This window comes from Grampus griseus (genome assembly GCF_964374135.1).
Source record: "Grampus griseus genome assembly, chromosome: 11".
Lineage (NCBI taxonomy): Eukaryota > Metazoa > Chordata > Mammalia > Artiodactyla > Delphinidae > Grampus > Grampus griseus.
Genome location: NC_139005.1, coordinates 90170049 through 90184871, shown reverse-complemented (window position 1 = coordinate 90184871; position 14823 = coordinate 90170049).

Genomic DNA, 14823 nt, shown 5'->3' with positions numbered 1-14823 from the left:
GTCACTTTTATAAGGGCACGAATCCCATTCATGAGTGTTCCACCCTCATGACCTAATGACCACTCAAAGCCCTTAGCTCCAAATACCATCACTCTGGGGATTAAGATTCAACCCATGAATTTTGGGGAGACATAGCATTCAGTCTACAGCACACTGATGTAACAGTCCATGGCTGGAGAATCCTCTTTGCCCTGTGCTATCGCTTTGGTAGAAGATTGGGGGAGCATATAAGGCTGTGGGTTGCAGAATTAGTCATAGAACTAACAAAGTAATTTTCTCTGCAAGGGTTCTTTCTTTGTAATCAGTGGAGACTGACACACTAGCCTAAGTACGGAAGGGGCTTGTTCAAAGGCTATTAGGTACCTCACAGAATTATAGAACTTTCTGAACAAGCCAGCTGGCAGGTAGGACAAGAACCAGGGCCCACCACAGCATCTCAGCATTAGAAACATGTGTACTGCTTCTGTGGGCTGCTGCCATCAGATGACCAAGGGAAAGCACCTTCTGGCTTTGTGAAGCTTTTCTTAAGATTCAGATTCCTCCTCAGAAACAGATGCTGATGGTCCTAGCTTAGGTCAAGCCGCTCCTTCAGTGGTGGGAGTAGGGGAATGGTGTGTGTGGTACGGAGTGCAGCCCTGTGATTGGCAGGGAGAAAGGGAGGTTTCCCTAAGGGAAGAATGCTACCTAGACTAAAACCATGACATCCATCAAAGGAAACTAGAACTGAAGGCTGTATTGCTCACTTTCCCTTTTCATGCTTGAGAGCCAAGCCCAAGATCCTATGCTAGAACACGCCAGTAACAGACAGCTCAGCAATATGGAGGCCACCCTCAAATCTAGCATCTGTGGGAGAATCAGCCCCGAAGCAGAACTGAGTTGAAATCTACCTCCAGGAAACTCACTCCTCTTGCTCCTAGCACGTTTTCCTGGAGTTCCATAGAGAGTCAATTCTATCACTCAAGAGATGATGCATTAAAGATTTGATGATGGAAATCACATCTTCTTGGGTCATTTCTTATGCAGGCTTAAACATCCTTAGTTCCTTCAACCATTCCTCAATCTCTTGGTGGTTTCTGGCCATTGAACACGTGCATTCATTTCCAGAATTACACATCTCTTTACAGTTGCTTAAGGCAGATTCCAATTTGCAGATCATACCTCCATTCAAGAAATATTTATGAAGCACCTGCTTGGGTCAGTCACTGTAATAGATGCTAGAGATACAGTACAAACAAACATAGACCTCCCCTCTACCTCATTATCTGGATCTTGGTCTAGAACTGGCCCCCTTCCCCCCTCCCATGCCCCTTTCCCTCTATTAGACAGGCTGCATGGGGAAAAAATGGAAGAGGTAACAGAATTATCTCCACCTTTTCCTGTCCCCAGCCCTAGAACACCCTGAATTAGGTTTCCTTACTTTCCTATCAAGAATGGAATTTGTTCCTTTCCAAATAAAATATGTAACTAACAATTGTTGAACATCTGTCACATGTTAAACGTGACATTAAGCAATTTCTTTTCCTTTATCTCTTATCAGCAACCTCTTGGGAGTAAGTACACTGGTCCACTTTTTACAGATGAGGTACCTGGGGCCCTCAGAGTGTAAGGGAATTGCCCAAGGACAAGCTGGTATGGGAGCCAAACCACGTGTCTGTGATTTATCAAATAGGAAAAAAATCCTTTGTTTTCTGCTGATGACAAGACCATGAGCCTCTGGAAGAAAGACACTATCGTTGGTTCATCTCTGAACTCCTAGCACCCTGCACATGCTAGGGGCACAATACATGTTGGGTGACTGGATAATCGTCAGGTTCTTGGGGTGTGAACAGATTTTCGAGGAGGTGGAGTCCATCCGTATCGCACACGCTTTCCAAAGGGGTGAGGGAAATGTCTGTAGCTCTCATAGGCCAGGCTCCCTCGTGCCTTTGTTCGTCCTCCTGGGGGGCAGGTTTCCCGCCCCGTGTTCGTTTGGCCTGGCAAATACCCATTCATCTCTTAAGCGTCACGTTAAATGCCATCTCCCTGCCTTCCTGATTTGGAGTCCTTGCACTCTCATTTCCACAGTGCTTTGCACAGACCACCAAGGTACCAACTGCCTTGCTGTGTCGAATTATCTGTTGGCTTGACTCTCTCTCCACTAGGCTGGGAGCGTTCTGAGGGCAGGGGCTGTGTTTCTTCTTTGTATCTTCAGCATCCAACATAATGGGTGTCATATGGCAGATGGTCAGTGAATATTTGTGGAATGAATGAATGAGTGAATAATGGATATATCTTGGAATTGAAACAAAATCCAAGAACGGTTATCTCATGACCATCGACTTCATGAAGTTCCCAGTGTCAAAAAGTAGAATCAATAAAGCCTAAAGGTTAGCATTTTGTTTAGATTTCAGGAAAACAGTCAGAAGTCACTTTATGAAACGATTCTGTGCAGCAAGAATAGGAATCAGGAAAATTATCACTTTCCACCAGAAGGAGATCAATGAGTTTTTATAGCTCTGTAGACAATGCGTCTACAGAAAGAAGCATAGTTAGTACTGATGATAAACTTTATGAATATGCACAAATTTTCACACTCTATTTAATGACTTAAGTGATTACCTAAAAGTGTTTCATAAACTTGACCTTAACTAAGCAAAAGGGTCCTAATGTGAATTCTCTCTTAGAGAAAAACATGGTCCAAGCTAAAAGGAATTTTTGTTTGCTTGGTTTTTATTGTGTTCCTCCTCCGGTGTCAAGAAGTTTAGGGAGTTAGAAAGAATAGCATGAAGTAGAAATGCAATCTGATTTAAGACTTGTCATTCTTAGCAAAACAATTCCACATTGGAGAGCTTTCTACTGATGAAAGCCAACTTCTTTCTTAAAGAGGAAGCTCACATTATGTTATTCTACATTTCCTCTGGAAAGAGAATCTTGTATTTTTTTGTTTTTCTTAGTCATATGTGGAGCTATGCAAAGAAAATCCCAAAGATATGCACCCAATTTTCTACAAGTTTCAGCCCTTCATGTAATAAGGCCTGCCCATAGGACATTGGAATTGGGATGAGAGTGAAAATGATCCTCTTCCCATGGAAAGGGATCAATGTAATAATAGGACCCACTTATATACTGGGTCCTATTGTGTGTTAGGTGCTTTCCAAACATCACTTCATTTAACTCTCACTGGCCAGCCCTGTGGTATTGTCATCCTCTCCCGTTCTCATCTGCCTGGTGGAAGGCAAACTCGTCTCTCAAAACTCTGTTCACTTCCCAACGGCCAAAATAGGCCTTGTAAAATTGAAGTCTGATGGTGTCGCTCTTTCACTCAAAAGATTCATGCACCTTTATGTTCATAGCAGCACTGTTTACAATAGCCAAGACATGGAAGCAACCTAAGTGTCCACTGACAGATGAATGGCTAAGAAGATGTGGTACATATATGCAATGGAATATTACTCAGCCATAAAAAAGAATGAAATAGTGTCATCTACAGCAACATGGAGGGACCTAGAGATCATCATACTAAGTGAAGTAAGTCAGACAGAGAAAGACAAATATCATATGATATCACTTATTTGTAGAATCTAAAAAAAAAGATAGAAATTAACTTATTTACAAAATAGAAATAAACTCACAGACATAGAAAACAAATTGGTGATTACCAAAAGGAAAGGGGTGGGGGAGGGATAAATTAGGAGATTGGGATTACATATACACACTACTGTATATAAACTAGTTAAACAACAAGGTCCTACTGAATAGTGCAGGGAATTATATCCAATATTTTGTAATAACCTATAATGGAAAAGAATCTGCAAAAGAACAGATATATATGTATGTATATTATAGTCACTTTGCTGTACACATAAAACTAACACAATATTTAAATCAAAACTCTACTTCAATAAAAAAAAAAAAAAAGGTGAGCTTTCCTTGTAAAATTGAAGTCTGATAGTGTCACTCCTCTACTCAAAGCCACCTGCAGCTCCCTGCCTTACACAATGAGAATGACTCTCTTGGCTCACGCAGGCTCTGTAGGACCTGCCCCCTGTGCCACGTTACCTGTCTGGTCTCATGTCTTATCACCTCCTGTCACTCAGTCTCTCTGCTCCTACCTTTCTCGCCTCCTTGCTGTTCCGCCAACTGCCAGGTGAGTTCTCAGGGCCTTACCTGTTGCCATCTCAGGGTCTTTGCCCTTGGTCTTCCCTCTACCTAGAGTCCTCCCCCAGATATCTGCATGGTTTTCACTTCATTCCTTCAAGTCAGAGCTCAAATGTCCCACCTCAATGAGACCTTCTTTGACCCTCCAGTGCATTTAAAACTGGACCCCTCTAGTAGATTCCCGTTACTCCTCTTTTCTTTTTCTCCTTAGATTGCAACACCTTCTAATATACTATGTAGTTTACTTAGTTATGTTGCTTGTGGCTATCTCACCAAGTCCCTCCACTGTATCCTCCATATACCACTAGAACGTAAGTTTCATGAGGGCAGGCACATTTGTGTGTGCTTCCTTTATCTTGACCAGTTGCCCAGCCCATGACATGTGCTCAACACGTATCTGTGGAAGGAGTCAACAAGAAAACAGGATTAGAATGATAGAATAACTTGGCTGGAGTGACACAGCTATTAAACAAAGGTGTAAGTGTTCCACCAGGCCAGGTTTGTCTCAGCCTGGAGGCAACGCCATCCCCCTCTGCAGTGCTGGGTCTGTATCTCTTTGTGGGCAAAGAAAAGAAAAGAAGGATGAAAGGGCAGTACATATTTAAATGGCAGGAAACTTTTGTGGGGCTGGTGGTGTGTGTGCTTTTTTAAGTCACACTGGGTGAGAAAACACAGTACGGAAGCCAGACCTGAATCTGGGTCCCAGCTCTCCATTTTCTAGCTGTATGACCACAGCCATGTTACTTAACTTCTCTGAAACTCATTTTTGTCATCTGCAAAATGAGGATGATGACAGTCATCATGAAGTCATCATTAGAATGAAATTATATGATACCAGTAATGTCAAGGTAAGAGTTCCATAAATATAGGTCATTACATCATGAAATGATAAAAGTTAACAGTGCTTGAGTGCTCTCAGATTTTCTCCCTTTTCCTGGTTGCTAAGATGAATTCTGACTTAGCCCAGTTCAGTCTCTCCCTGCTCCCCATCTAGCCCAATGGAAGGACATCCAGTGCAGGTATTTAAGTTACACGTATCTTGCGTGGGGTTCAAGACACACAAGCAAAGACTAGTTGAAATTATTTCTACCTGTTTGAACTCCGGTCTTTGCACTGCCTCACCCAGGGCCTAAGCCCAGCAGGTCCCAGCTCTCTAAGGAGTGCACTAAATTATTGAATTCCTTCTCGGCCATCCTCTTCCAATGGAGCCAGGTCTCGTTTATCCCTAACACGTCCCTAATGCTCCATCCAGGTTGTGTTAGGTTTCACATTCCACCACTACTGTACGGAATTTACCACTTCCCGTCACAGCTAGCTCACTGCCTATTACCATGAATTATTTACAGAAGAAGTTCTGACTTGAGAAAATAAGATTATGTCACAAGTTATTTGTGCAAAAAAGAACGCGCACTTTCTAACTTCCCTTGTTTGCATTTCTTAGCTCTGGCCTAGCATTTTAGAAACATTAACCAAGTTGGCTTTTACAGTCAATCTCACATCAAAATGAGAGAAGTTACTGCTTCCATTGAACAGAAGGATAAAGGGAACACTTCCGACGTAGAGTCTTGGGAAGATGCCCTTTCACGACTTATGGCTACAGAAATCCCTGGAGGCTAAGATCAATTTCCTCTATAGCTTATTTAGGATATAATGTAACTGTGCCTTTTATTTCAATTTAATTAGCATTCAGGGCAGCAGAAAAGACATCACGGAATTTTTTGCTAGTCTTATATATGTACTTGCATTGCTGCATACCATGAATTTCTTCTTTCAGAAGCTAGTTCTTGACCCTTTTTATAGTTTTAAAAAGACACTGTCCTGAATGTTTCTCTGACCACAGGCACAGGTGAGGAGTTTTATAAGGACCGTAAAATGACTTCTGTCATGGCCTGTCCCTAAGCATTGTTCTCCGCACTCCATCTTCAAACACATTCTGTTGCCTAGATTTGAGGGGTGGGAATTAATCACACCCTTCCTCTCAACTCTGAGTCCAGAACAGGATGAGAAATAGTTGTCAGACAACAGAAGAGTAAAATACTCCTTTTATAAGGGATAATGCTAGGTTGAAGAACCTGCCTTAGATCTGTGCCAACAATCAGGCGTCTGAGTTTTTATCCTGGAACTGAGGCCTCAGAATGATGCCTCCAAGGGAAAGCTGGGGTCTATGAAGCTGTCCCTCTTATCCAGAATAGCTGTATTAAACATCAAGGTCAAAGAGTGAGGTCAGAGAAGGATGAGCCTTGAGACCTGCCCCTAGAATGCAGGTGCGGACCCTGATCCTAATGTGTGTGCCCCATGGTGACAACAGTGGAGTAGAACGTATCCAATTTGCAGCAGGTAGATCAGAAAGGGAGGCCCAGACAGGATGAATCCACACATGCTTATTTCCCTTTTCTGGTATCACCTCTCAGGTAAGTCATCACTGTATCCAGAAAGCAGGGGATGAAATGTTACTTACATAGTGTTTCACCGTGGGAGCAGAAGTTTCTGTATGGAAACGTGAAGGCTGGGAAGAAAAGGTACCCCTAATATCTCTCTTGTAGATTAGGGTCCAGACCATTTTCCTTAGACTGACTGTATTGGTCAAGCCCCTTGTGGTTGCAATTCATTGAAACCCTAGCTCAAATTTAAGCAAAAGGGACTAGAGTGGTTCATCAAATCACAAAATCCAGGACTACCACTCATTTTGTACATGGTGTATCAGGAGCTCAAAGAATATTGTCAGGATTCTGTCTGCTTCTTTCCTTCTCTTGTTTTCCTCTGTTTTGGCCCTGTTCTCAGGCAAGCTCTCTACTTTTGGTAACAGGATGCTGCCAGCTTGTATCCTCTCAGTGATACTGGTGGGGAGGGGGAAGAGAATCTCTTTCCCAATAGTTCCAACAAACTTACTGGAGGTGAGTCTCATGGGCCTGGCCTGGGTCATGTGCCCATTCCTGAACCAATCACAGTGGCCATGGTGAAGGAATGCTGTGATTGGCTGGCCCTGGTTCATATACTGCGCCTCTACTGGAATAAGGATGGAGGGAAAAGTTTTTTTTTTTTTTTTTGCGGTACGCGAGCCTCTCACCGTTGTGGCCTCTCCCATTGCGGAGCACAGGCTCTGGACGCACAGGCCCAGCGGCCATGGCTCACGGGTGCAGCCGCCCGGCGGCATGTGGGATCTTCCCGGACCGGGGCACGAACCCGTGTCCCCTGCATCGGCAGGCGGACTCTCAACCACTGCGCCGCCAGGGAAGCCCAAGGGAAAAGTTTTATCCAAACCACATGGAGTAAGATTAGAGGAGGAGAGCCTTCCCTAAGAAGACCAGGAGACACACAAAGAAAAAAAATCACAGCCTTTTATATTTTTACTGATCCCTATGGATTTCTTTAAAAATAAGCTTTTTATTTTAGTATAGTTTTAGATTTACCAAAAGCTTATGAGGATAGTGCATAGAGTTCCCATATACCCCACACTCAATTTCCTGTTAGTAGCATCTTACATCACTATGGTACACTGGTCACAATTAATGAACCAATATTGCATTATTACCCACTAAAGTCCATGCTTTATTTGGATTTACTTAGTGTTTAGCTAATGTCCCTTTTCTGTTCCAGGATCCCATCCAGGAAACCATATAACACAGAGGCATCAGGTCTTTTAGATTCCTCTTGGATGTTATAGTTCCTTAGATTTTTCCTTTTTTTTTGATGACCTTGACAGGTTTGAAGAGCGCTGGCCAGGTATTTTATAGGGTCTCCCTCAGTTGGTATTTGTCTGATGTTCTTCTCATAGTGAGACCAGGGTTGTGGGTTTTAGGAGGAAAAACCCACGGAGGTAAAGTACCATTGTACCTCTCTCACATCATCTCAAGAGTATATGCTGTAAACGCGACGTGTCACGGTTGACAGATACCATGATCACCTTGCTGAGGCTTTTCTTGTCAGGTTTTCCGGCTGTAAAGGTATTGATTTTCCTACCTTTCCATACTGTACTCTTTGGCAAAAAGTCACTAGGCACAGTTTATACATAAGGAATGACAGTTATGCCCCATCACCGTGAGGGTGCAGTATCCACATTGATTATTTGGAACTTTTCTGTGCAGGAGATTTGTCCATTCTCCCTCATTTATTAATTTATTTGATCAATCATTTATATCAGTGTGGACTCATGGATATTTGTTTTATACTTTGGGTTGTAACTCGATGCCAGATTCTTTACTTAGCTCAAGGAGCTCCAGCTTTGTTCTCAGGAAAGGTCTTCTTGCAGTTGGTTCCTGTGTCCACTTGCCTTATCCCATCATTGTGTTTTTTCCCCCTACTTTCTTGCTTCCTAGCATTACAGGATGTTCCAGGCTTATCCTGTATATTTGTGTATTTCCTGCCCTGATCCTAGAATCAGTCATTTCTCCAAATATCTCTGGTTCCTTTTATTGTTTTAGAGAATGGAATGGTTTTAGAGACCAAGACCAGGGTGTTGGATGTGCTTGTTGCCACTGGGGTGTCCATGCTTTTAGGCCCTTTCAGCTGATAGAACAAGGAAATAACACATTGTGTACTAATAGGTGTATATACATATATCTTTAAATATTTCTGTGTGTAACCACCTGTATCTGTATTAAGCTAAACATGAGTTCATAGTTATGTGCTGAACTCTGATCCATTACCACATGGATCAGCCTTCTCCCCTTTCTTGTCTGTAACCTTCCACTCTACAGTGAGAAACCGAGTTCCCATCTCTGTTTGTTCAATTCCAGTATAAATGGTTGGCTGATTCAATTCCAGTATAAATGTATAGTGGTTTCAGAATTACTAACCCTTTATCTCTTCGGAGTTGATGTTTTCCTTGTATTGCTATTTACCTTGCCTTTCCGCTAACTGTGTTATTCTATCTAGTAGCCACTAACCATGTGTGGCTATTTAAATATAAGTTTAAATTAATTAAAATTAAATAAAAATTGAATGTTCAGTTCCTCAGTTACACTTCAAGCCACAGTTAAAGTGTTCTATAACCACCTGTGGCTAATGGACAGCATTAGATACAGCATACTTCCATCATTACATAAAGTTCTACTGCATAATTTAGACCCTTTTTTTTTTTCTGTGTTCCTCTGTTACGTGTCTGGTAGCCACAGACCAGTTCTGTCTTCCTAGCCTTGGCTCTCAGAGAGAACCTTGGCCCAGGTCAGATCCAAGAACTCCTACTTACCCAGGAAAGGGAGTTGAGACATCACATGCTGAGATCTGGAAGCCAGGTGTGCTCTACCCTGAAGAGCACAGTTCTGTATAAGGGAGAATTGTCATGGCTCACAGAGAAATACAAGACTGAGACTGGGGATAGATCAGAGAAGGCATCCCAAGGGAGACAATGCTCATGCTACCTCTTTAGGATCGCTGCAGGTATGGTAAGAGAAGGGAACAGCACACGGAATGTAAGGGCGTGAGTACTGGATGCATCATATTTGCTAAATGGAGCCATAGAGGATCAGAGTGGTTGCAATGGTGAGTGGGTTTTGGAACATGGAGGAGTGGCAGGGTATAGACTTTGGAGAGTTGACTGTGAGCGGATTATGTCTTGCGAGCAGTTTTGAACTTCATTCTGAAAATTGTGAGGAGTTAGGAGAGAGTTTTACACTGGAAGGTGATGGGATTGATCTCTAGTTTAGAAATATCACCCTGGTGGCTGTTGGTGAAGCTGGGAATAGAAGAGGTGGGTTAGTATGCAGGGGGAAGAGGGCCAGGATTCTTTTTTTTCAGTCCTCATATCATTTAATTTTCCAGTAGTTCTTAAAATAGTTAGCCACCTTCTATTTCTTTTTTTTTTTTTTTTTTTTTTTTTTGCGGTATGCGGGTTTCTCACTGTTGTGGCCTCTTCTGTTGCGGAGCACAGGCTCCGGACGCGCAGGCTCAGCGGCCATGGCTCACGGGCCCAGCCGCTCCGTGGCATGTGGGATCCTCCCGGACCGGGGCACGAACCCGTGTCCCCTGCATCGGCAGGCGGACTCTCAACCACTGCGCCACCAGGGAAGCCCAACCTTCTATTTCTTGAAACTAACCTCCAAGAATTTTCTTGACAAACCCTCTCTCCTAGGTCTTTTTATCTTCCTGTTTTTCTTGAGTGTATTAGTTTTCTATTGCTTCCATAACACATCACCAAATCTAGTGGCTTAAAACAATGAAAATGTATCATCTTAAAGTTCTGTAATTTAGACATCTGACACATGTCTCACTGGGCTAAAGTCAAGGTGTCAGCAGTCTGCATTCCCTTCTGGAGACCGTAGGGCAGAATTTGTTTCCTTGTCTTTTCCAGGTTCTAGAGGCGCCCACATTCCTTAGCTCATGGCCCCTTCTTCCTTCTTCAAAGCCAGCCACGGTGGATCAACTTCTCTCCCCACATCCCTCTGGCCTCTCTTCTCTCTCCCTCTTCCACTTTTACCTTGTGCTAACACTGGCCCACCCGTATCATCCCAAACAATCTCCCATCTCACGGTCATTAATTTAATAAGTCAGTTCTGCAAAGTCCCTTTTGCCATATAAGGTGATATATTTACAGGTTCCAGGGATTAGGTGGGGGCATCTTTAGGGGGCTGTTATTACGTCAGCCCCTCTGAGTGTCCCATAGTCGTTTCTGGAGTCCATCTCTAAATTCACAGTCATCCTTGGTCCTTACCCCAGACCAGCTACTTGACTCATATTTGGAATCTGTTTTTATCTCTGTGCTACATATTTGGAAAAATAGCCTTGTGAGGAAAGGAAAAGTTTATTCTGTGGAGCTACCTAGAATAGAATTAGCATAGAAATGAAGATGAGATTGCCCCCAGCATCTCATATCCCCTCTTTGCCCTGGCTGTGCAGCACTGTCAGGTTCATGGTCCAGCCGTGTGAAGAAGCAGAGCGAGGTCCAGTCAGAACCCACTGTGCTGCTCCAGCGAGGCAGAAAGGTGGGAGGAGGTCAAAGCATCAAAGCAAAGACACCAGGACGGTGGAACTGCACCCACAGAGGGAGCTTCTCATAAGAACCGGAGGAGAATGAGCACAGAGAGAGCCACGCAACCTGCGGGGGCAGCGTGTAATTGGATTCAGACCTCTGCCGGGGCAAATTAGGACCCTGCTTTTCCCAGAAAAAAAAGATTGTAAGTTTTTTTATGGGAAGAGATGCAAAGACTTCTGGCAAAGAGCAAAGCTTGCCTCTCGGACTGATTGCTCTGTGATATCAGACTTCATTAGTAGAAGTGTCTACCTAGAAAGATAAAGATAATTATTATTTACTGAGTGTTTAGTATGTCCTGGGCTCTTTACAACTATCATCTCTAGCCCTCCTAGTAACCCTGCAGTCTGTATTTAAAAGACGAGGGGATAGAGGCTTAGAGAGATGTAAAATCCCTACAGGATTTCTATGAAGGTCTGTAAGATGTTAAAGCTAGAGCTGTTTCCACACTACTATATGTAAAATGGATAACCAGCAAGGGCCTACTGTATAACACAGGGAACTATACTCTATATCTTGTAATAACCTATAATGGAAAAGAATCTGAAAAAGAATAGATTTATATATATATATATATATATATACTTAAGTACATATATACTTATATATATAACTGAATCACTTTGCTGCACACCTGAAAATAACACAGCATTATAAATCAACTATACTTCAATGAAAAAATAAAGACAAGGAATGTATTCTCTCACAGTTCTGGAGGCTAGAAGTCTGAAAGCCAGGTGTCATCTGGACTGCCCTTCGACTAGGCTCTGGGGGAGAATTCGTTCCTTGCCTCTTCCAGTTTTGGGTGGCATTCCCAGGCTGTGGCCCCATCACTATGATCTCTGCCTCTATGTTCACATTGTCTTCTCCTCGGTGTGTCTCTCTGTTAATAAGGACATTCGTCGTTGGGTTGAGGTCCCACCCAGGTAATTCAGGACCGTCTCATCTCAAGATCTCTTAAGTACATCTGCAAAGACTCTTTTTCCAAGTAAAGTCCCGTTTGCAGGTGCTGGGGTTTAGCAAGTGGACACATCTTTGGGGGATGGGCACAAGTCAATCCATGATGGGGTGTCCCGTTGTCTGATTCAGAATCAAAGCAATGTTTCCTGATTCCAGAGAATCCCTAAGTGTCAGAGCATGATGGGACATTAAAGGGGGTCCAATACAGCCCTTTCTGCTGCTCCTTCCTTTTTCCTATGAGAAGTTAAGTCATTTACCCCAAGTTGCTCCACTCAGGGCATCAGAGCTGAGCTTAGAGTCTGACCCTACCTGTCCAGCTCTCTCTCCTTGTGTTTTTCCATTGCTCTCCCTGGGGAAATAGACACACCTCCAAATCTCTACCTCCCATGTTTCTGCCGGATCTGATTAGGTCAGCTGCAGCAGGCTCAATGAGACCGTGCTCTTGTAAAACACACCGTGCTGTCACACCGGGTCAGGATCATCTCCCTACCACTTGCATTGCAATGGACTTCAACTCGGTTCTCTACACAGCGTTCAGAGCACAGAATCTTTTTTTTTTTTTAACATCTTTATTGGAGTATAATTGCTTTACAATGGTGTGTTAGTTTCTGCTGTATAACAAAGTGAGTCAGCGATATGTATACATATATCCCCATATCCCCTCCCACTTGCGTCTCCCTCCCACCTTCCCTATCCCACCCCTCTAGGTGGTCACAGAGCACCGAGCTGATCTCCCTGTGCTATGCGACTGCTTCCCACTAGCTATCTATTTTACGTTTGGTAGTGTATATATGTCCACGCCACTCTCTCACTTCATCGCAGCTTACCCTTCCCCCTCGCCGTGTCCTCAAGTCCATTCTCTACATCTGCGTCTTCATTCCTGTCCTGCCCCTAGGTTCTTCAGACCCACTTTTTTTTTTAGATTCCATATATATGTGGATACATACAGTATTTGTTTTTAGCATACAGTATTTGTTTTTCTCTTTCTTACTTACTTCACTCTGTATGACAGACTCTAGATCCATCCACCTCACTACAAATAACTCAATTTCGTTTCTTTTTAGGGCTGAGTCATATTCCATTGTATATATGTGCCACATCTTCTTTATCCATTCATCTGTCGATGGACACTTATGTTGCTTCCATGTCCTGGCTATTGTAAATAGTGCTGCAATGAACATTGTGGTACTTGACTCTTTTTGAATTATGGTTTTCTCAGGGTATATGCCCAGTAGTAGGATTGCTGGGTCATATGGTAGTTCTATTTTTAGTTTTTTAAGGAACCTGCATACTGTTCTGCATAGTGGCTGTATCAATTTACATTCCCACCAACAGTGCAAGAGGGTTCCCTTTTCTCCACACCCTCTCCAGCATTTATTGTTTGTAGATTTTTTGATGATGGCCATTCTGACCGGCAGAGCACAGAATCTTGGTTGATGACACAAATTCTTCTTCCTCTGTCCTCTCTGCTCTGGTGCCAGTTTATGGGCACCCAAACAGATACAGGAAAAGGTTGGCTTGCCTCTCAGCATGGAGACTGATGGCAAAAGAGAAAGGCCTCCGTGCCATTGTTCCCCTGTGAGCACATTTCACCATCAGATACAGGCAGAGCAGAAAATAACCAAGAGAGGGCTTGGGCTCGAAGGGAGCTCACCGTCAAGTCCCTGGAGTTTTACAGAAAATTGATGGTGTGTGTATTTTGTTACAAACGCCGTGTGAGCACGTTTTGGGGGAAAAATAAATGATCAATCAATAAATATCTATTAAGTGCCTATCATGCATTCCAGACCATGAGTGGAGCTGATAGATTATAACAGTTTTATTTAGGGCGAGCATTTCTTTGTTTATCTACCTGGCTGTGATGGGAATTGGGCCTGGCAATGGCTATGTCACTGATACAAGAAATTTCCACAAAAGTGGGGGCTGTAGGAGTAACAGGAATTAGTGTGCGTTAAGAAGAAGGACCTGGTCTGTGTAGAAGCGGGAATGTGTCCCCTCAAAGTCCATTGCCTGAGGGGACCAAAGGAAGCATGTCCAGCGGGGTGACCAGCTGTAAGAGCAGCGTGAAGCCTTGAGGCCTGACTCTGGAAGTAGCTACACTTTACCCACATAGTTGAGGTCCATGGATTTTTTGCTGTCTGAAGTCACCCAGAAATGCCCACTTCCTGTTAGGAGCAAGATACTTAATGAAGCAACACACTAAATGGAGGTTGTGTGTGTGCCATGGTGTGTTCTCTTAATTAAAATTTTAATATGTTTGTGGTAAGAGGGCTTGGGGTCATCCAAGGAAAAGGAACTAAATGCATTCAAAGTGCTTAATACAATGCCAGGTATGTGGGAAACGCCCAATAAATGACAGCCATTATTACTAAGAGGACCCTGCGTGGTCCCGTTGTCTGAATCTAACTCTCTGGGAGAACTGTCAGTGACACAAAGAGAGGCATGCATTGTGGGGTGTAACTGACCCCTCATCTCTATCCCACATAGGTCTTGAGCGTAAAGGCTGAGTTTTCCTCTCCTCTGGGTCTCCAGCTCCTAGTTCTCTGCCTGGCAAACAGCAGGCCCAGAATAAGTGACAGTCTTATGGTGGCCAGAAACCACCATGGCCCCCAGCAGTGCAGGATGAGCCCATTTTCCATCAGAGCAGGACATCTGGTTACTAGTTGTGTGACATTGGAAAAGACATAGCTCTTGCCTTGGCCTTAAAGGTTTTCATCTGAGAAATGGGATTTTTTTTTTTGCGGTACGCGGGCCTCTCA